The sequence below is a fragment of the Bufo gargarizans genome, chromosome 2, assembly GCF_014858855.1.
Source record: "Bufo gargarizans isolate SCDJY-AF-19 chromosome 2, ASM1485885v1, whole genome shotgun sequence".
Taxonomy (NCBI): Eukaryota; Metazoa; Chordata; class Amphibia; order Anura; family Bufonidae; genus Bufo; species Bufo gargarizans.
Window position 1 is genome coordinate 113,052,067 of NC_058081.1, and position 21,230 is coordinate 113,073,296.

Consider the following 21,230-nt stretch of genomic DNA (forward strand, 5'->3'; position numbering starts at 1 on the left):
CCACTTCACCACCAATGACTGGGCCTCCATGCGAGACCTGTGTGCCCTGTTGCGCTGTTTCGAGTACTCCACCAACATGGCCAGTGGCGATGACACCGTTATCAGCGTTACAATACCACTTCTATGTCTCCTTGAGAAAACACTTAGGGCGATGATGGAACAGGAGGTGGCCCAGGAGGAGGAGGAGGAGGATGAGGAAGAGGGGTCATTTTTAGCACTTTCAGGCCAGTCTCTTCGAAGTGACTCAGAGGGAGGTTTTTTGCAACAGCAGAGGCCAGGTACAAATGTGGCCAGCCAGGGCCCACTACTGGAGGACGAGGAGGACGAGGATGAGGAGGAGGTGGAGGAGGATGAGGATGAAGCATGGTCACAGCGGGGTGGCACCCAACGCAGCTCGGGTCCATCACTGGTGCGTGGCTGGGGGGAAAGGCAGGACGATGACGATACGCCTCCCACAGAGGACAGCTTGTCCTTACCCCTGGGCAGCCTGGCACACATGAGCGACTACATGCTGCAGTGCCTGCGCAACGACAGCAGAGTTGCCCACATTTTAACCTGTGCGGGCTACTGGGTTGCCACCCTGCTGGATCCACGCTACAAAGACAATGTGCCCACCTTACTTCCTGCACTGGAGCGTGATAGGAAGATGCGCGAGTACAAGCGCACGTTGGTAGACGCGCTACTGAGAGCATTCCCAAATGTCACAGGGGAACAAGTGGAAGCCCAAGGCCAAGGCAGAGGAGGAGCAAGAGGTCGCCAAGGCAGCTGTGTCACGGCCAGCTCCTCTGAGGGCAGGGTTAGCATGGCAGAGATGTGGAAAACTTTTGTCAACACGCCACAGCTAACTGCACCACCACCTGATACGCAACGTGTTAGCAGGAGGCAACATTTCACTAACATGGTGGAACAGTACGTGTGCACACCCCTCCACGTACTGACTGATGGTTCGGCCCCATTCAACTTCTGGGTCTCTAAATTGTCCACGTGGCCAGAGCTAGCCTTTTATGCCTTGGAGGTGCTGGCCTGCCCGGCAGCCAGCGTTTTGTCTGAACGTGTATTCAGCACGGCAGGGGGCGTCATTACAGACAAACGCAGCCGCCTGTCTACAGCCAATGTGGACAAGCTGACGTTCATAAAAATGAACCAGGCATGGATCCCACAGGACCTGTCCGTCCCTTGTCCAGATTAGACATTAACTACCTCCCCATAACCATATATTATTGGACTCCAGGGCACTTCCTCATTCAATCCTATTTTTATTTTCATTTTACCATTATATTGCGATGCTACCCAAAGTTGAATGAACCTCTCCTCTGCCTGTGTGCTAGGCCTAAATATATGCCAATGGACTGTTGCAGTGGTGGCTGACATGAAGCCTGATTCTCTGCTATGACATGCAGACTAATTCTCTGCTGACATGAAGCCAGATTGTCTGTTACGGGACCTCTCTCCTCTGCCTGGGTGCTGGGCCTAAATTTATGACAATGGACTGTTGCAGTGGTGGCTGACGTGAAGCCTGATTCTCTGCTATGACATGCAGACTGATTCTCTGCTGACATGAAGCCAGATCCTCTGTTACGGGACCTCTCTCCTCTGCCTGGGTGCTGGGCCTAAATTTATGACAATGGACTGTTGCAGTGGTGGCTGACGTGAAGCCTGATTCTCTGCTATGACATGCAGACTGATTCTCTGCTGACATGAAGCCAGATCCTCTGTTACGGGACCTCTCTCCTCTGCCTGGGTGCTGGGCCTAAATTTATGACAATGGACTGTTGCAGTGGTGGCTGACGTGAAGCCTGATTCTCTGCTATGACATGCAGACTGATTCTCTGCTGACATGAAGCCAGATCCTCTTTTACGGGACCTCTCTCCTCTGCCTGGGTGCTGGGCCTAAATTTATGACAATGGACTGTTGCAGTGGTGGCTGACGTGAAGCCTCATTCTCTGCTATGACATGCAGACTGATTCTCTGCTGACATGAAGCCAGATCCTCTGTTACGGGACCTCTCTCCTCTGCCTGGGTGCTGGGCCTGAATATATGCCAATGGACTGTTGCAGTGGTGGGTGACGTGAAGCCTCATTCTCTGCTATGACATGCAGACTAATTCTCTGCTGACATGAAGCCAGATTGTCTGTTACGGGACCTCTCTCCTCTGCCTGTGTGTGTGCTGGGCCTAAATATATGCCAATGGACTGTTGCAGTGGTGGCTGACGTGAAGCCTCATTCTCTGCTATGACATGCAGACTGATTCTCTGCTGACATGAAGCCAGATCCTCTGTTACGGGACCTCTCTCCTCTGCCTGGGTGCTGGGCCTAAATTTATGACAATGGACTGTTGCAGTGGTGGCTGACGTGAAGCCTGATTCTCTGCTATGACATGCAGACTGATTCTCTGCTGTCATGAAGCCAGATTGTCTGTTACGGGACCTTTCTCCTCTACCTGGGTTCTGGGCCTAAATTTATGAAAATTGACTCTTACAGTGGTGGGTGACGTGAAGCCTGATTCTCTGCTATGATATGAAGACTGATTCTCTGCTGACATGAAGCCAGATTGTCTGTTACGGGACCTTTCTCCTCTGCCTGGGTTCTGGGCCTAAATTTATGAAAATTGACTCTTACAGTGGTGGGTGACGTGAAGCCTGATTCTCTGCTATGATATGAAGACTGATTCTCTGCTGACATGAAGCCAGATTGTCTGTTACGGGACCTTTCTCCTCTGCCTGGGTTCTGGGCCTAAATTTATGAAAATTGACTCTTACAGTGGTGGGTGACGTGAAGCCTGATTCTCTGCTATGATATGAAGACTGATTCTCTGCTGACATGAAGCCAGATTGTCTGTTACGGGACCTTTCTCCTCTGCCTGGGTTCTGGGCCTAAATTTATGAAAATTGACTCTTACAGTGGTGGGTGACGTGAAGCCTGATTCTCTGCTATGATATGAAGACTGATTCTCTGCTGACATGAAGCCAGATTGTCTGTTACGGGACCTTTCTCCTCTGCCTGGGTTCTGGGCCTAAATTTATGAAAATTGACTCTTACAGTGGTGGGTGACGTGAAGCCTGATTCTCTGCTATGATATGAAGACTGATTCTCTGCTGACATGAAGCCAGATTGTCTGTTACGGGACCTTTCTCCTCTGCCTGGGTTCTGGGCCTAAATTTATGAAAATTGACTCTTACAGTGGTGGGTGACGTGAAGCCTGATTCTCTGCTATGATATGAAGACTGATTCTCTGCTGACATGAAGCCAGATTGTCTGTTACGGGACCTTTCTCCTCTGCCTGGGTTCTGGGCCTAAATTTATGAAAATTGACTCTTACAGTGGTGGGTGACGTGAAGCCTGATTCTCTGCTATGATATGAAGACTGATTCTCTGCTGACATGAAGCCAGATTGTCTGTTACGGGACCTTTCTCCTCTGCCTGGGTTCTGGGCCTAAATTTATGAAAATTGACTCTTACAGTGGTGGGTGACGTGAAGCCTGATTCTCTGCTATGATATGAAGACTGATTCTCTGCTGACATGAAGCCAGATTCTCTGTTACGGGACCTCTCTCCTCTGCCTGGGTGCTGGGCCTAAATTTATGACAATGGACTGTTGCAGTGGTGGCTGACGTGAAGCCTGATTCTCTGCTATGACATGCAGACTGATTCTCTGCTGACATGAAGCCAGATTCTCTGTTACGGGACCTCTCTCCTCTGCCTGTGTGTGTGCTGGGCCTAAATATATGCCAATGGACTGTTGCAGTGGTGGCTGACGTGAAGCCTCATTCTCTGCTATGACATGCAGACTAATTCTCTGCTGACATGAAGACAGATTCTCTGTTACGGGACCTCTCTCCTCTGCCTGGGTGCCGGGGCCTAAATATCTGAGAATGGACTGTTCCAGTGGTGGGTGACGGGAAGCCAGATTCTCTGCTATGGAACCTCTCTCCAATTGATTTTGGTTAATTTTTATTTATTTAATTTTTATTTTAATTCATTTCCCTATCCACATTTGTTTGCAGGGGATTTACCTACATGTTGCTGCCTTTTGCAGCCCTCTAGCTCTTTCCTGGGCTGTTTTACAGCCTTTTTAGTGCCGAAAAGTTCGGGTCCCCATTGACTTCAATGGGGTTCGGGTTCGGGACGAAGTTCGGATCGGGTTCGGATCCCGAACCCGAACATTTCCGGGATGTTCGGCCGAACTTCTCGAACCCGAACATCCAGGTGTTCGCTCAACTCTAGTCTTGTGGTATACATTGCTTTTGATTATGATTTTTTATTTGGCTCAGTTTACCCTCTAACTAGAGGGTTTTGCACTGATATTTTTCGAGGGATTAAAGGGACACTGACAGGGCCAATAAGCATATTGAGGTATATATATGGCACTTCAGGTCTTATAATGGTATTACAATCATATAAGTATCCCCCCTGTCCACATTATACATACAGTAAACTTTAAGTTTTATAACCTGCTCCAACGGTCTTCAATCTGCCCAAGGGGCGGCGTTTCACCTCTCTTGCGCCCAGCCAGCCTTCCCAACTGCCGCTTTGAAGCGCCGCCCAGCTCATGAATATTCAGTTTGCTGGGCGGCTTCTGCGGTCCCCGCTCTGAAGCGCTTCGCTTAACAGTGCCCGGCGCATGCGCCGGATCTTGTGAAGTCCTGTACAGTAAGCACCGCCCAGCTCATCAATATTCACTTCGCTGGGCGGCGCTTACTGTCCCCGACTTCACAAGATCCGGCGCATGCGCAGGGCACTGTTCAGCGCTGCGCTTCAGAGCGGGGACCGCAGAAGCCGCCCAGCAAAATGAATATTCATGAGCTGGGCGGCGCTTCAAAGCGGCAGTTGGGGGAGGCTGGCCGGGCGCAAGAGAGGTGAAACGCCGCCCCTTGGGCAGATTGAAGACCGTTGGAGCAGGTTATAAAACTTAAAGTTTACTGTATGTATAATGTGGACAGGGGGGATACTTATATGATTGTAATACCCATTATAAGACCTGTAGTGCCATATATATACCTCAATATGCTTATTGGCCCTGTCAGTGTCCCTTTAATCCTCTCTCTTGTCTTTATACTTAGCCTCTGCTGAGTCTCTGTCTCTGGCTATTGCTCTCATTATACTTAGCCTCTGCTGAGTCTCTGTCTCTGGCTATTGCTCTCATTATACTTAGCCTCTGCTGAGTCTCTGTCTCTGGCTATTGCTCTCATTATACTTAGCCTCTGCTGAGTCTCTGGCTATTGTTTTCATCATCTCTATCACTCTAACTGAGTGATAGATTTCACTTTAGAGCTGTGTCCCCTCTGGGACTGTTATTTATTTAGATGATAATTGAATGTTCTTTATTGAGCCATATTATTATTATTGATATCGATTTCAGCGACTGGATTATTTATGTATGTACAACCTGTATGCCTGACATGTTTTACATCTTTTGGTGGGTGATAGCGGTATAGGCCAGTGGATTACGGCATGTGCCTTTCTGCTGGCTCTTTCCCTGTTATCTTTATTTTTATGTACATTATGATATAGTATATATTTATTATAATACAATGAACTATATTTTCCATTACTTTGGGCATTTTGTTGTTTGCTTGTTCATTAACAACACTGTAGGTGTATATTGACTTTCCAACAAGCCTTGAGATTTGACAAGGGAACATTAGCCAGATAGCCAGATATCCATCGGTAGACAGCTGTTTTGGGGTGCTTGTACTTTGTCAATATGGAGTAGGATTCTGGCTGGTTCAGTGTGATGCCTTGGATACAGCTTAGGGATCAAAACATAGATACCGGCTATGTGCCTTCTGCATTTTGCAGAACTGAAAATCCTTCTCCATGATAGAAATGCCTATTCTGTCTGCAAATACGGGCAGGAATAGGACATCGTCTATATTTTTTGTGTGGCCACGGAACGGACATATGGATGCAGACAGGACACAGTGTGCTTTCCGCATCTTTTGAGGCTCCATTGAAATGAATGGGTCCACATCTGATCCACGAAATTGCTGAACGGGGGATGCGGATAGAAATATACGGTTGGGTTGATGGGCCCTCAGACAGGGTGCTGAATATCCTTGAAGAGACCAGACCTGTATGGAGACTTATTGGAAGTACTCTAGGGAAGGAATGGCCAACCTGTGGCTCTCCAGCTGTTGCAAAACTACAACTCCCAGCATGCAAAGACTGCCTACAGCTATCGGCCTACGACAGGGCATGGTGGGAATTGTAGTTTTGCAACAGCTGGAGAGCCGCAGGTTGGCCATCCCTGCTCTAGGGTATAGAGACTTATTGACAATGCTCCATGGGAAACAAATATGCAAAGGGGTATCTCCCAAGAAAGATAACCATCTCACCAGTGCCACCTATTGGAAGTGGCTCCCTATGAGTCAAGATCTGACTTTCCAACAAGTTGGATTTTGACTCCTTTCACTGAGTAGCTTTTCCAAAACATTTTGTTCAAGAAGAGTAGTAGCATAGAAATGACAGCATGTGTAAGGGCTCATTCACATAACCATGGCCATCACACAGCCATTTTTAGAACCAGTTAAGGTCTATGGGGCTATTCATATGGCCATTTTTAACAGCCAGTCAACAGCAGCCATCAAAATATAAGAACAAGTAAACTGTGAAAACAGGGTCTTTTAGGGGTTAAAAAGAAAAAATACTCACCTCATCCACTTGCAAACTTGCTCATAACTTGAGGCAACAGGACCTCCCCTCTCAGCGTGATGATGTCACATGATCATGCAGGTCCTGCTGCCTCCAGTGAGGAGCAAGTGTTCTGGTGCGTGCTATTGGTAGGGGGAGATTTATTTTTGTTTGGCAATATACTTGGGTCCACTAAGGAGCATTAGCTATACTGGGAGCCACTAAGAGGAGTATCAACTATATTGGAGGTCACTAAGAGGGACATTAACTATACTGACGTCCACTAAGAGGGGCATTATACATAATGGGGGCCACTAATTGGGGCATTATATACCAATTATATACCAAGTCCACTATGAGGAGCATTTATCATACTAGGTTACAGTAAGGGGGCCATTTAATGTCCAGGAGGCACTATGGGGGATATTAGGTTTAACAAGGGTACTGCATGGATAGCGTTTATTATAAAAGGGCAATGAACTATGGCCATTTTTTAAAGGAGCAAAATGGACGCAAAACTACCATTACAAACAGATACACAGCCAGAAAATAAATGTACACATAGATGCAAAATAGCCCCAGTGTGTCAGTTATTAATGGCTATATATAAAGGAAAGACCGGCACTCGCACTGTTGATATATTGGATGCTGAATTTATTCTGTCACATATTACAGCATAGTGACGGGTTTCAGCACATAAGTGCTTTCATCAGACTATTTACATACTTCCTACCATTGTACCTTATATAGAACAAGTGGATACAAAGGAACTGACATCACATCATTAGCTCCTCCCATAGCTGAAGTGATGCAGCGTGTAAGGTAGCCAGTGAATCGTCCGAAATTTTATATAGATAATTTCCGGAAAATCAATTCCGCTGTGAAAAAAAGGGACAAAATTTTAGACATCATGTCAAATAAAACCACACACATTATATTCTTGGTTTAAACCTTTTGGTTCCATCCCTTGCAATCAATGGATCGAATATGCCTCTCTTTTCAGCAACAATTTATTTCTATTACCACCGCAGCGAGGTAATGGAACACTCTCAATGACCTGATAGCGCAATTGTGATATTGTGTGTCTCTGTTGATGAAAATGATACGGTAGTGGGAATAATAATTTCTCCTTTCTAAGGCCTCATGCACACGACAGTATTTTCACAGTCCGCAAAACAGGGTTTCGTTGTTCCATGAACCGTGTCCGTTTTTTTTCCTGTGTGTCTTCCTTGATTTTTGGAGGATCACCAGACAAGAAAAGTGAAAAAAAAAATCTAAGTCAAGATTGCCTTGAAAATGATAGGAAAAAAATGGACACGGATCACGGACGCGGATGACAATCTTGTGTGCCTCCGTGTTTTTTCACGGACCCATTGAATTGAATGGGTCCGCGAACCGTTGTCCATCAAAAAAATAGGACAGGTCATATTTTTTGGACGGACTGGAAACACGGATCACGAACGTGGATGACAAACGGTGCATTTTCCGATTTTTCAACGGACCCATTGAAAGTCAATGGGTCCGCAGAAAAACACAGAAAACGGAACAACGGACACGGATGCCCACAACGGTCGTGTGCATGAGGCCTAATAGTGGATTTTTGTTTTCTTAATATATCTTTGATTCTCATAGAGGTCTCCCCCACATACAACAGACCACATGGACATTTGAGACTATAAATCACAAATCTACTATCACAGGTAAAGACGACCCTTATTGGAATTTGCTCACCAGAATGTGGATGAGCAAAATGGCTACCCTTTGATGACACTTGAACAATTAACACAATTTAAACACAGGAATGTGCCTTGCCTGGGGGAGGACAGTGAACTCTGTCTAAGGCTAGATTTATTGCTGCCTATATCAGCTCTGACTATCTTATCACGTATGTTGTCTGCTCTTTTAAAGCACATCATAGGGGGCATCTGAAATTCCCCAATCTGAGGATATGACCTGGAAACAACCTGCCAGTGTTTATTGACACACAATGGAAAGTACATCTTGGTGTTACTTCACACAAATTGGAAAGTTCATATAAGACAAGTCACATTGATGCCAGTTCTGCCTCCAGCAGTCCACGGCAGGCTTTAGGGGGCCTGTTTCCTCAGCCCTCCAACCTGGCACCAAGCCTCAGATCCTCAGATCCCAACACAGAGATCTTGCTGCTGAGCCCAGCTGCCTATTTAAGGACAGCCAGGTGCTGCCTAAAACCCAGACCGGCAATTAAAATCCAGTCCGGTATTTGACCCCACCCACCTGGAGGAAAATACCTGTTTTCCCAAATCATTCCCCTCACTGTGTCACAATATATATATTAAGAGCATTAGTACTCAGTATTAGTGTCCTAAATATCTGGATCAGAGTAGTAGTGCTCTTATTCTTCATATATATATATATATATATATATATATATATATATATAATAGAAAAGAAATGAATCGCTCATCCAGCTGCTATGCTTTGATCTAATCCCTGCTACTTTAGCAGAAAACAGCACTAAATAGCTCATGTGTACCGCCTCCTATGCTACATGCTAAATGAGGCATTAGTGTACATTTTAGTCAAAAGGCATAAGCCAACTCACCACGCCAAGGTTGCCTCTATGGGTGGGTCCTACTCTAAAATTGGCGCGGCGCTGCATGGCGACAACCAATTCTGTGGCTCCAATCCGGCAGGCGGTAGGACCCAGCAGTCAAACAGCACCCCTGCTGCCCGACTATGCGTGGTGAGTGGGCTTATGCCTTTTGATCAAAATGTACACTAATGCCTCATTTAGCATGTAGCATAGGAGGCGGTACACATGAGCTATTTAGTGCTGTCTCCTGCTATAGTAGCAGGGTTTAGATCAAAGCATAGCAGCTGGATGAGCGATTCATTTATTTTCTTTTCATATATATACACACTCACCTAAAGAATTATTAGGAACACCTGTTCTATTTCTCATTAATGCGATTATCTAGTCAACCAATCACATGGCAGTTGCTTCAATGCATGTCGGGTTGTGATCCTGGTCAAGACAATCTCCTGAACTCCAAACTGAATGTCAGAATGGGAAAGAAAGGTGATTTAAGCAATTTTGAGCGTGGCATGGTTGTTGGTGCCAGACGGGTCGGTCTGAGTATTTCACAATCTGCTCAGTTACTGGGATTTTCACGCACATCCAGTATGCGGCAGTCCTGTGGGCGAAAATGCCTTGTTGATGCTAGAGGTCAGAGGAGAATGGGCCGACTGATTCACGCTGATAGAAGAGCAAAGTTGACTGAAATAACCACTCGTTACTACCGAGGTATGCAGCAAAGCATTTGTGAAGCCACAACACGCACAACCTTGAGGAGGATGGGATACAACAGCAGAAGACCCCACCGGCTCACTTTTCTGTTTTAAATAGATACCATTGAAAGTTACATTTTATCATGAGGTTTGTTCGGTGCACTTTGTAAACTATGCCTATACCCAGATAAGGTCCTTTTGATTGATTACTGTCCTCCATCTGGCGCAGGGCCTGGACAGACACAGGGATGTCCACCCTTTCAGTAGCTCACGCTTAGACAGCAGCACTGCGCTGTCTGAGTGTGAGCTGCAGCAACTGACTGAGGCTTCTCTCACCCCCAGTCAGTCACTAGAGCCGCAGACATGGCTCCCTGTGGCTGACTGAGGGGGAGAGAAGCACCCCGGCTTCCCCCCGCTCACTTTTCATTCAGAAACGTCTTCCCTTCACAGAGGCAGGGGCGTGGCCTCACGGAGATGGGCGTGGTTTATCGGTTTGGGGTGTGGCCGGTAAGGTGCGGCTTTCTGGGGTGAAGTCAGTGGCCACCCTAGGTTTCAGACATGCACAGCATGAGGCCAGTGATTGGCTGCAGTGGTGAGGACTAAGGCTTTTTTCACTGATGCCTTTCTGAGAAACGGACGGTAAAAATGGTCCCATTCAATTGTATAGGGGCAGTCTGTCAGTGAAAAACGGACAAGATAGAGCATGTTCTATTTCACTGACAATCAAAAAAACTGCCATGTGAATAACCCCATAGACTACCATTGGTCTTAAAATGGACGTGTGATGACCGTTAAAAAAATGGACATCACATGTCCGTTTTTCACTGTCATGTAGCAAAAAGCTACTTTCACACTTGTGGCAGCAAACAAGCAGCGTGCTGTAATTTTTGTCCAGCCGCCTCTCAGCATGTTTGCTGTACTGCGGCCAAACCTCAGGCCCGCCCCCATTATAGTGAATGGGTTAGGGTTAGAGCGGCACGGTGGACTAGCGGCAACACAGATCCGGCAGGCTATTCCCCCGCCGGAACAGCCTGCCGGAAAAGAGTGAAAGTAGCCTAAAGCAGAGGTGATGGAAATGGAAACTTAAAGGGGTTTTCCGAGAGTTTATGCCTAATGACCTTTCCTCAGGATAGGCCATCAGTATCTAACCGGTTGGGGTCCGACACCTGGGACCCCCTCCAATCAGCTGTTTGAAAAGGCACCGGCGCTCCTGTGAGCACCACGGCCTTCTCTCAGCTTTCCCTAGGCCAGAAAAGACACGTTCATCAGTCACGTGGCATAGAAGCAGCCCAGCCCCATCCATTAAGGTGTACTATGTGCTGACTGAGCACATATATACAGTATAAAGGGCAGCATGGTGTTTTGCAGCGCTGGGATCCTAGGTTCGAATCCAGTCAAGGACAACATCTGGACACCCACGTGTTTGTGTGGGTTTCCTCCGGGTACTCCGGTTTCCTCCCACACTCCAAAGACATACTGACAGGGAACTTAGATTGTGAGCCCCACTGGGGATAATGTGATGCTAATGTCCAGAAAGCGCTGCAGAATATGTCAGCGCTATATAAGTGCATAAAATAAATAAATCATGTGACACTGCTGATTACTGAATGTCAGGGGTCACATGACATGAACAATCTTACATGACTAATGCCGTGTTTTCATGGCAATTGGTGCATTACACGGGATTGTTCCATGGGCTATGCAATTTTACGATTCATATAGGAGTCATTTGCTGGCTATAAGCAGAATTGTAAATACAACATGCATATCAGAAATACACATGATACACATGTGGACAAAATTGTTGTTAAAATGACAAAAAGTTGCATGTTTTTAAACAAAAATATCATGGGCAAAAATGTGCAACTTTTCCACGAAAATTCGGGTGCAAATGATATAATCAATTAACCCTGTTGTGTTAGGGTGGGTTCTCATCCCATTTTTCCCATCTGTTTAACGTATACAAAAAACGTATACGTTAAACGGAGGCCTCATACTGATGCCATACAGTGGCATCCGTTCACCATTGTAAAAGAAAACACATAGGGCCAGATTTATCATGATAAGGTTATTGGGAAATTTCCTCGGGTCCTCTACCCCCCACCTTATAACATAATTTTCCGTATGTTGGAATTAAATGGCCACAGCAGCCTTTTATTAATACAAACATAACATGTAAAGATCCATATAAATATATATATAACAATATATATATAAACCCTGACGAAGGAGGTCCTAGAAGCCCCGATTCGATTCCAGCTGGTGCCCCAAACACCCGGTAAAGCCACCCTGCCTCCAGCCGTATCACTCCAGCTCAAAGACACCGAGTGATGGTCACCCACTGAAACCAACCAAATTTCCACACCTGGGAGTCCAGCCCCACCGTTTGAGGCCCTCCCATCCACAAACACCAAGCCCTACCACCGTCTTCCAGGACCTCCTACCGCCACAGACGCGCAACTTGATCCTTAACCTCAAGCTTGCGCGGCCCTCCACACATCCAAGGCTCGCTCGATCCCTCCTTGCAGATCCAATGACCACAAATCAATGCCCACCGCATTGAGGTGAACACCATCCGCCCTCCAAAACTCACCAATTCCGGGCTCCAACCCAAAGTGCCGCACCACCACTGCCCCATTCCGCGCCAAAAACTTCCCAACCGCCCTGTTCACTTTAATCCGGGCCTTATTTATCCTCTCCACTGAACGCGCCTCGCACCAACGTCGTCTGGGGACTATATCCGACCACACCACTACCATCCCGGGAAACAACGCCCCCAACCGTAACAGGTCAAACTTAATATCCCTGATCAGCTCCCTCACCAGCTTCATACCTAAGTCGTTCCCTCCCGCATGCAACACCAAGACATCCGGAGGTCGGTCTAGCCCAGGGGTAGGCAACCTCCGGCACTCCAGCTGTTGAGAAACTACAACTCCCAGCATGCATACTTGCTCTGCTCTTCTAAGAACTCAAATAGAAATGAATGGAGCATGCTGGGAATTGTAGTTTCACAACAGCTGGAGTGCCGAAGGTTGCTGATCCCTGGTCTAGCCGAACAAACCTGTGAACCTCCCTCAAAATCCCCCCCCCCCCCACACATACCTGTGTAACCAGGCCACCGGATGGCCGCCACCTCCCTATCAAAGCCCAACTGACGACCATTAGGCCTCACATCCGCCCTCAACGCCCCCCCAAAAGACAAACGAATGGCCAATAATCCACACCAGAGCTGGGGAAACTCCTGCAACGAAATAAGCAGAACAAAACAACCTCATTACTGCCAGGGCCTAAAGCCACCACCCCTACAGACCTCTTAAGCGAACATACGAACGAAATCGTCCCGATTCCCACCTACCAATCCTCTTAATAACCTCCTCGCTCATACCTAGGCGGGCCGCCTCCGTCGCCGCCCCGATCCTAAACGAGTGGCCCGTATAACGCTTCGGATCCACACCCAAATCCCTTAAGCACCTCTTCAATACCGCTACGAACTGGAATCTGGACAAAAACTACCCATCCGCATGCCGCAACAGAGGGACCGCTCCCGTCCCCTTACCAACCCGATACTGTCCCAAACAAGTCACTGGGCACATCGAGCAACCCGGAACCGCAAACAGGCAAATACTACACCCCTTCCCCTCCTGATCCATTTTCGACTTTCGTAACCTGACAACCACCCTGTCTTGCAACACCTCCACATCCTCATCCCTCAACCCCCCGGCACAACTAACACTCCTACTCACCAACTCCCACAACCGAAATGCCCCGAAAAAAGCCAGTGAAAATGCCGCTTTAAACAAGTGCACCTCCCCCCAGAGCTACACACCACCTCCAACCTTCCCCCAAGATTCAACAACAGCTCAAACGATACTGGCAACCGCCTGTCCTCCACCCGCCAAACCCGCCGCCAACCCTTCAACACCTGCCGTACCACAAAGGCCTTGGTACAGTCCACCAATCCCCGCAACTTGAAGCCAAACGCTAATCCCGATATGCACTTGTTCACCTGCGCCACCGACCACCCCTCCTCCTTTTTCTCTCCTAAGAACAACAACAAGGGCACCTCTCCCGCTCCTACCCCCACCCCCAGCATGCCACACCAACCAACCCAACACTCCCAAGCACCCTCATACGCTGCCCACGTACCGGCCGACAAAGAAGCCCTGAACAACCCGCTCACAGTACATCCAAGATCTACCACAACAGCACCGGACACTCCAACCCGTCGACCTCCGCTTCTGGTGCTAACTGCCGAAAGCGCTCCCACTGCGAACGAGAAAGAGCATCCGCAATACCGTTAGAAACCCCAGAACATGGACTGCAACCACCCACACATTCAGCTCCAAACAACGCGACACCATATGCTGTAACAACCTAACCACCGGAGGGGATGAAGCCGACAAACTATTAATCACCTGCATCCCCCTCATGTTGTCACAATGAAACCTCACCTTTTGGTTGCGAAACATATCCCCCCACAACTCCAGTGCTAACACAATTGGAAAAAGCTCCAACAAGGCCACGTTCCAAGTCCATCCCTTCCCCTCCCATGACCCAGGCCAGCGGTCTGCGCACCACTGCCCGTTACAGTAAACCCCAAATCCAACCCCCCCTGCCACATCCTAAAACAAATCAAAATCCACGCTGTCCACCGCATCCCCCAACACCAACGCCCTCCCGTTAAACTCTGCTAAAAACCGAGCCCAGACATCCAGATCCCAACGCAGCTCCCGTCCCAACCGAATAAAATGATGCGCTGCCGTCACACCCGCGGTGGCTGCCGCCAGCCGTCTGCAAAAAATCCAACCCATCGGAATAATCCGACACGCAAAATTTAACTTCCCCAACAACGACTGCAAATCCCTCAAACGAATCTTAACAGACCTCCTCGCCTTGTCAACCTCCCCCTGCAAGTCGCACAACTTATCCTCTGGTAACCTACACTCCATAACCACCGTGTGGGCCCTACCGTCTTCCCGTCCGCCAGCGGCACACCAAAGGACGAAAACACAGACTGTAATGTGGAAAGCAACAACTGACACACCCGTGAATCCGCCGGTCCCAAACACAGAAAATCATCCAGGTAATGGATGACAGACCGACAACCAGCAACATCCACCACCACCCATTCCAAAAAGGAACTAAAAGCCTCAAAATACGCACATGACAGAGAACAGCCCATCGGCAGACACCTATCCACATAAAAACACCCATCCCAATAACACCCCAAAAGATGCAAGCTATCCGGATACACCGGGAGCAACCGAAGAGCCGCCTCGATGTCCGTCTTTGCCAACAGCGTACCTGGGCCCAACCGCCGCACCCACGCCACAGCCGCATCAAACGAGGTATAGACCACCGAACACAATTCAGGATCAATACCCTCATTGACCGACGCCCCCTTTGGAAAGGACAAGTGATGAATCAGCCGAAACTTGTTCGGCTCCTTCTTCGGCACTACCCCCAGCGGTGAAATCTTTAGGTCAGCTAAAGGCGGATACACAAACGGGCCATCCATCCGCCCCAATAACACCTCCTTTTTCAGTTTTTCTGACACTATCAGACCCCCAACTAACTCCCCTTGTCTCACCCCTGCCACCACCCCCCGGGGACCCCCAACAACGCACACAAAGGTCCCACAGTGTTCTTACCTGGCTGCCCGGGCGCTGTGAACCCCGCAGCCGTCAGTCCGGACTCCAGTAGATCCCTCCTCAGCAAGGCCTCGTCCTCCTGCGCCGGCACGACCGCGGATCCGGATCCCAGCACCCCAGCCTCCACAGTGCTGGGTGCGCACAATGACGGAGGCGATGCCTCTTCTGGCTGGCTCCTACCAGCGCTCTCCACATCTCTGTCCACATCCCAAGGCCTGGACCCCTGCCACCCAGCAGCCAGCCCAGCCTCGTGACCGCTCTGCTGCACACTCCCTCGCCGCACAGGCCTCCCCACCCCAGGTGAGAGTGGGGATCCCGCAGTTCCTGGTCCCGATCCTTCGCCGCAAGCTGGAGAGAGCAGGGGGGTGGAACCCCTGCCCTGCGCAGGGCTCCGCCGTACAGCGGGATTCCTCCCGCACGGAGAGGCTGCTGCCGCAGCTCTAGCAGAGCCTCCCCGGCGCGAAGGATCCCTGGAGGGGCTCCCAATCCGGTGCCGAGCCCGTGGGGTTTCACTAGGGCTAAGGCGCGCCGGCGGCCATGCCCACCGAGGCCGTCTGCCCTCCGGCGCCACGCTAGCTGTGCCTGCCACCTCCCCACTAAGCACGCCTGCAACCTGTGCCTCTAACCATTCTGGGCCCCGCGACTCCGCCACCTCCCGCAGTCTATTCATAATCGCCTCCATTGCAGGTACGTCCGCGCTACTTGTCCTGCAGTTTCCCGCTTCTTTTCCTTTTAAAACCTAAGGCTCCGTCCCCCTCTTTCCTTAACCTATTCCTACCTTCTTTCTAACCCCTTGTTAACCCTGCCGTTCCCTCGATCCCCAAACCTCTCATGTCAGCCTCCCCTTAGGCTGCGCTTTTAGTCCGGCTGCACTTGACTCTGACAGCTCACTCCACTTTAACATATGGCTAAAGTCAGTTTTAGCCAAGTCAGATTTATGATCGGCCCTTTAGGACTGTAATAAATGTGGTTTGACGGTAGCAGTTTATCCGTCAGTAAGCAGCTTTACAAAAGTCGCACGTTTTTATGAAAAAGTCGCACGTTTTTATGAAAAAGTCGCATGTTCTATTAAAAAGTCTCATAAGATAAGCATGGTCTTCACTGGAGTGAAATTGCGACTTTTTAGCGATTTTTTAAATAGTCCCAATAGTAAATCTGTCTAGAGATTCATTTACATAAGAAAACACGCCCACTTTCAGAGAATTGTGCAGAGCAGAGCAGAAATAAATCCCAAATTTGTGCGCAGTTTTAGCGTTTGGGACTTTTTTTGGAACTTTTTCACTCCATTATTCTGACCTGAGCTAATGATAAATCTGGCCCATAATTTTTTACCATTGTTAAAAAAATATATACATTTTTTTGTTACTGGACTGTGCAGGATACAAGAATGTGGTGTGCTGCGTTTTTGTATCCTTTGTTTTGTAACGTATACAGAAGTAGCAGGGGTAACACACACACTTAACTCAAATTTCTTATCTTGAAACAAATTTTATTGCATTTAGTTTAGGTAACATGTCTCATAAAGCATGTGTGTTAACCCTGCTACATCCGTACCTCAAACGGAGGCATAAAACGTGATGTGAACCCACCCTAAGACAGAAAACCCCACAATGTCAACTGACAAAAGATTTACTGAAAATCAAGTAATGAAAAGTAGACATCTCTTTTGAAATGCGGTTCAACAGAATAATTTACAAAGCAAACTAATGAAACTGTCTGGACAAAAAGGATGGTACCCCTAGAAAAGATTGAAAATAATTTGACCATAGGGACATATTAAACTAAGGTGTGTCCTGTGATGAGCATCTCAGGTGTCTTCTAACTTGTTAAAGGGTGAAAAGTAGTCACTGTGCCGTTCGGTATCCTGGTGGGTACCACACTGAACATGGACCAAAGAAAGCTAAGGCTATTTTCACACTTGCGTTCATATTCTCCGGTATTAAGATCCGTCATAGGGTCCCAATACCGGGAAAAAAACGTTTTGTCCCTATTTATTGTCAATGGGGACAAAACGTAACTGAACAGAACGGAATGCTCCAAAATGCATGCTGCAGTTTTCTTTCCGCCCTGACCCACAATGCAAGTCAATGGGGACTGATCAGTTTTCTCTGACACAATAGAAAACTGATCCGTCCCCCATTGACCTTCAATGGAGTTCATGACGGATCTGTCTTGGTTATGTTACAGATAAAACAACCGGATCCATTCATAACGGATGCAGATGGTTGTATTATCAGTAATGGAAGCGTTTTTGATTAAAACGTTAGCGTGAAAGTAGCCTAAGGAGAAACTGCAAATTGACAAGTCACAAAGCCTCTGGGAGAATGCCCTTTGGACAGATTAGACAAAACTGGAGCTTTTTGGCAAGACACATCAGTGGATGTGCAAAACACGGACAGCGGCAATGTGCATTCCGCATTTTGTGGACCGCACATTGCCGGCACTAATAGAATATGCCTATTCTTGTCCGCAATTACGGACAAGATTAGGACATGTTCTATTTTTTTGGGAAACGGAATTGCGGACCCGGAAGTGCGGGTCTGCAATTCCGTATCTGGGCAGCACATCACCGCTGCGCCATAGAAATGAATGGGTCTGCAATTCCGTTCCACAAAATGCAAAACGAAATTGCGGACGTGTGAATGGACCCTTATTCTCTGGGTTAGTATGATTACGACGATACCAAATTTATGTAATTTTTATTATGTTTTACTACTTAAAAAGAAAAAGAAAAAGCTGTCTGCAGCACTGAGTGAGGGCTTGTTTTTGGTCGCAATTGCCCTGGCGGTATAGCTGCCACTGGTCATGTGATTAGTAACTGACCAATAGCCTTCTTCAGTATTCTCTATAGATGTATTATCATTTTATATGTGTACTGTAGGGGGCATCCTTCGTTCATCCTTTCACTTCTCTGTCTATCTATTGCTTCTTGGTGAACAGAGGCTCAGATTGGCCTTTCCTTTGCATGTTACTTTTGATACAGCAAATCTCAGGAAGAGTTTCTCGAGTATCTCTCAGATGCTTCTTTACAAACTGCCCCATTTCAAGTAGCACTACATAAGAAGGTGGCAGTTTGTGCAGCTTGACAGCATTGTGAATGCGACGTGGTAAATGTCACTGAATAGAAAGCTGCTGTTTGCCATTTAGAGAAGAAATATGTGATTATACCAATTATTCTTTACATTAAAATTGTGCTATAAATCTGCCTATGTGGTCTCATTCACATTTCTGTGTCCGTTTGATGTCCGTGAAAAAATCTGTCCTTCTGTATGTCATCTGTATTCCATGGACACTGCTGTGCTGAAAATTCATTTCCAGAGATCTATAAGTGGTCAGCGAAAAAGAGACCAAACACAAACACCATCTGTGTCCACGACACATACTGTAGACTTCAATGTGCTTGTTTGGTCCAAAGTAGTGCATGTCTCTGCATTTTTTTTATTTTATTTTTTACTGTCCCATGGTCAGGAACTGTGAAAGAAACCTACAAGTTGTAATGATGGAATTTGACATATTAAGGTATTGGGAGAAAAATACAGAGGTGGTCCCAGGTAGAGGCCCATTCCAGGAAAGGAGTGTATATTTATGTCCATGGCCTAGATAAACTGTTAAGAGTCACATCATTTTGGCACATCTTAGCAGGTCAATGCTATACAATCTGAAATCTACGCAAGCTCAGGTTTCAGGCATTGCTTGACTGGCAAGCTGTAAGGCCCCTTTCACTTGGCTGATGGGAAACGCGTCATGTCTTACAGGAAAAACAGACAGAGTAAGAGTATAGTGTGATTTTCTTGCCATGGACCTATGGTCCATTCAGTGGAATGGGTCGGTGTTCAGTCCAGGTGCTGCCGTTGTAAACTCCTACAGCACCTGGAGAAACATTGCCTGTCTAAATGCGCACTAAAAGGCCTGCCCCAATATTACCCATCTTTGCCTGGGGGAACATGCCCCTAAACCTTTTAGATCCTCGCAACACTCTTGACATTTAGTATATGAAATGTGTGCAGCATGAATGCCAATATGTGCATAGACAAGGTTGGACTGGCTTACCAGAGCTCCAGACAGGGTTGCCAACCAGAATTTTAGTTTTTTCTGGACAACTTATTCCAAAATCATGGACAGTCAACATTTTTACGGACAAATTGGAAAACCATAATGAATGATAAAAATTATAAGTAATACATGTCTATAGCTCACTATACTGATAAGAACTCATTACCAGCATTTACTGTGAGCTGTAAAACGATGAGAATTACCACCAAAATAATCTAGTAAAAAAATAATTGGCAACCCTGGTTCCAGAGGATCCCTCAGTGGCCCAGGTTCTGATACCATAGTGGTCCCCAGAGGTCCAGGTTAAAAAAATATTTTGGTGCCATTTACTTGTCACTATGTGCCTTAGATTTGAAATGTATTAGACTGTACAAGTGATATAAAGGTAGGGCACGGATCAGAAGCCCCTGGAAGCACTACGGAGTGCTAACGTGGGTTTTCTGTCCGTGCCTCTGCACCACAAAAAAGCAGTACATGCGCTACTTTTTTGTGGTGCGGACTGTCGGATGCGGTTCGCGGACCCCATTCAATTGAATGGGTTCACGATCAGCATGTGGCGGCCCCACGGTGCTTGAGCACTTAGCTGTATTGAGAAGCCCAGCTGACTATACTTTTTATATAGAGGAATCATGAAGAAATGTACACCCCTCAGAATATGTATATTTACAGTGGGAGTAAATTAATGACGTATATAACTGTATGACATTCCATTGTATACAAGGTATTTCTCCAGTGCATATCCTGAGAAATCTGCATCTTTCTCACTACCTTTTCCATTCAGGGAATACAGGCTTCCATAAATGGTCCTCTGCTGTAAGCACAGACAGAGCTATAGCTATGAATGTTTGAACAATTTGCTAGAAATATATGAATAACGTCTACAAACTACAGCTTCACTTTAAAATGTATCTTACAACATATGGGGTCATTTATCAAACTGGTGTAAAGTAGAACTGGCTTAGGTGCCCACAGCAACCAATCAGATTCCACCTTTCATTTTCCAAAGGAGCTGTCAAAAATGAAAGGTGGAATCTGATGGGTTGCTATGGGCAACCACACCAGTTTTACTTTACACCAGTTTGATAAATGACCCACATAGTGTCCTACTCTTACCCCGTCTTGTTTACATGGCATTGTGCAGTATTTTATTTTGCTTGTTATAATCTACAGTACAAAGCAATTTCCCTATCAGGACTGCCGGTAGGCCAAAGACTAACCATCAACCCCTCTCCCCTCAACCTTTATCTAAACTCAACGTACCCACAAGAACCACACTTCACACAGGCATGTTGGGAGGTGATCGGTGTCATGGAACCATGAACCAGACGTACAACAAGAGATAAGTGGAACTAAGAAGGCTTTATTGAAAATCAAGCTGTAGCAAAAGTCCAAACGGATGGCTAAACCGAAGCAGGGTCTTGCGTAGACAGAGGTCAGGAACCAGAAGGGTAGTCAGACGAAGCCTGGATCAGGAACCAGCAGGGTAGTCAGACGAAGCCAGGATCAGGAACCAACGGGGTAGTCAGACGGGGCCAGGATCAGGAACCAGAAGCAGCAGCAGTCTTAGAAGCATGTGAACACAGGAGGACCAAGCAAGGAACTGAAGCCACAGACCTCCTATATAC

The 21,230-nt window shown here is 47.2% G+C and overlaps 1 protein-coding gene across 1 annotated transcript in view; it reads right to left on the reverse strand.

Annotated features, from left to right (window-relative positions):
* The window catches only part of LOC122929567 (protein kinase C delta type-like), a 67,104-nt gene extending 59,594 nt beyond the window's left edge, over positions 1-7,510 (reverse strand). The window contains exon 1 of the mRNA XM_044283190.1: positions 7,373-7,510. The gene's annotated coding sequence lies outside the window, so the exon portion shown is untranslated. The remainder of the gene's footprint in view (positions 1-7,372) is intronic.
* Positions 7,511-21,230: the final 13,720 nt, after the last annotated feature.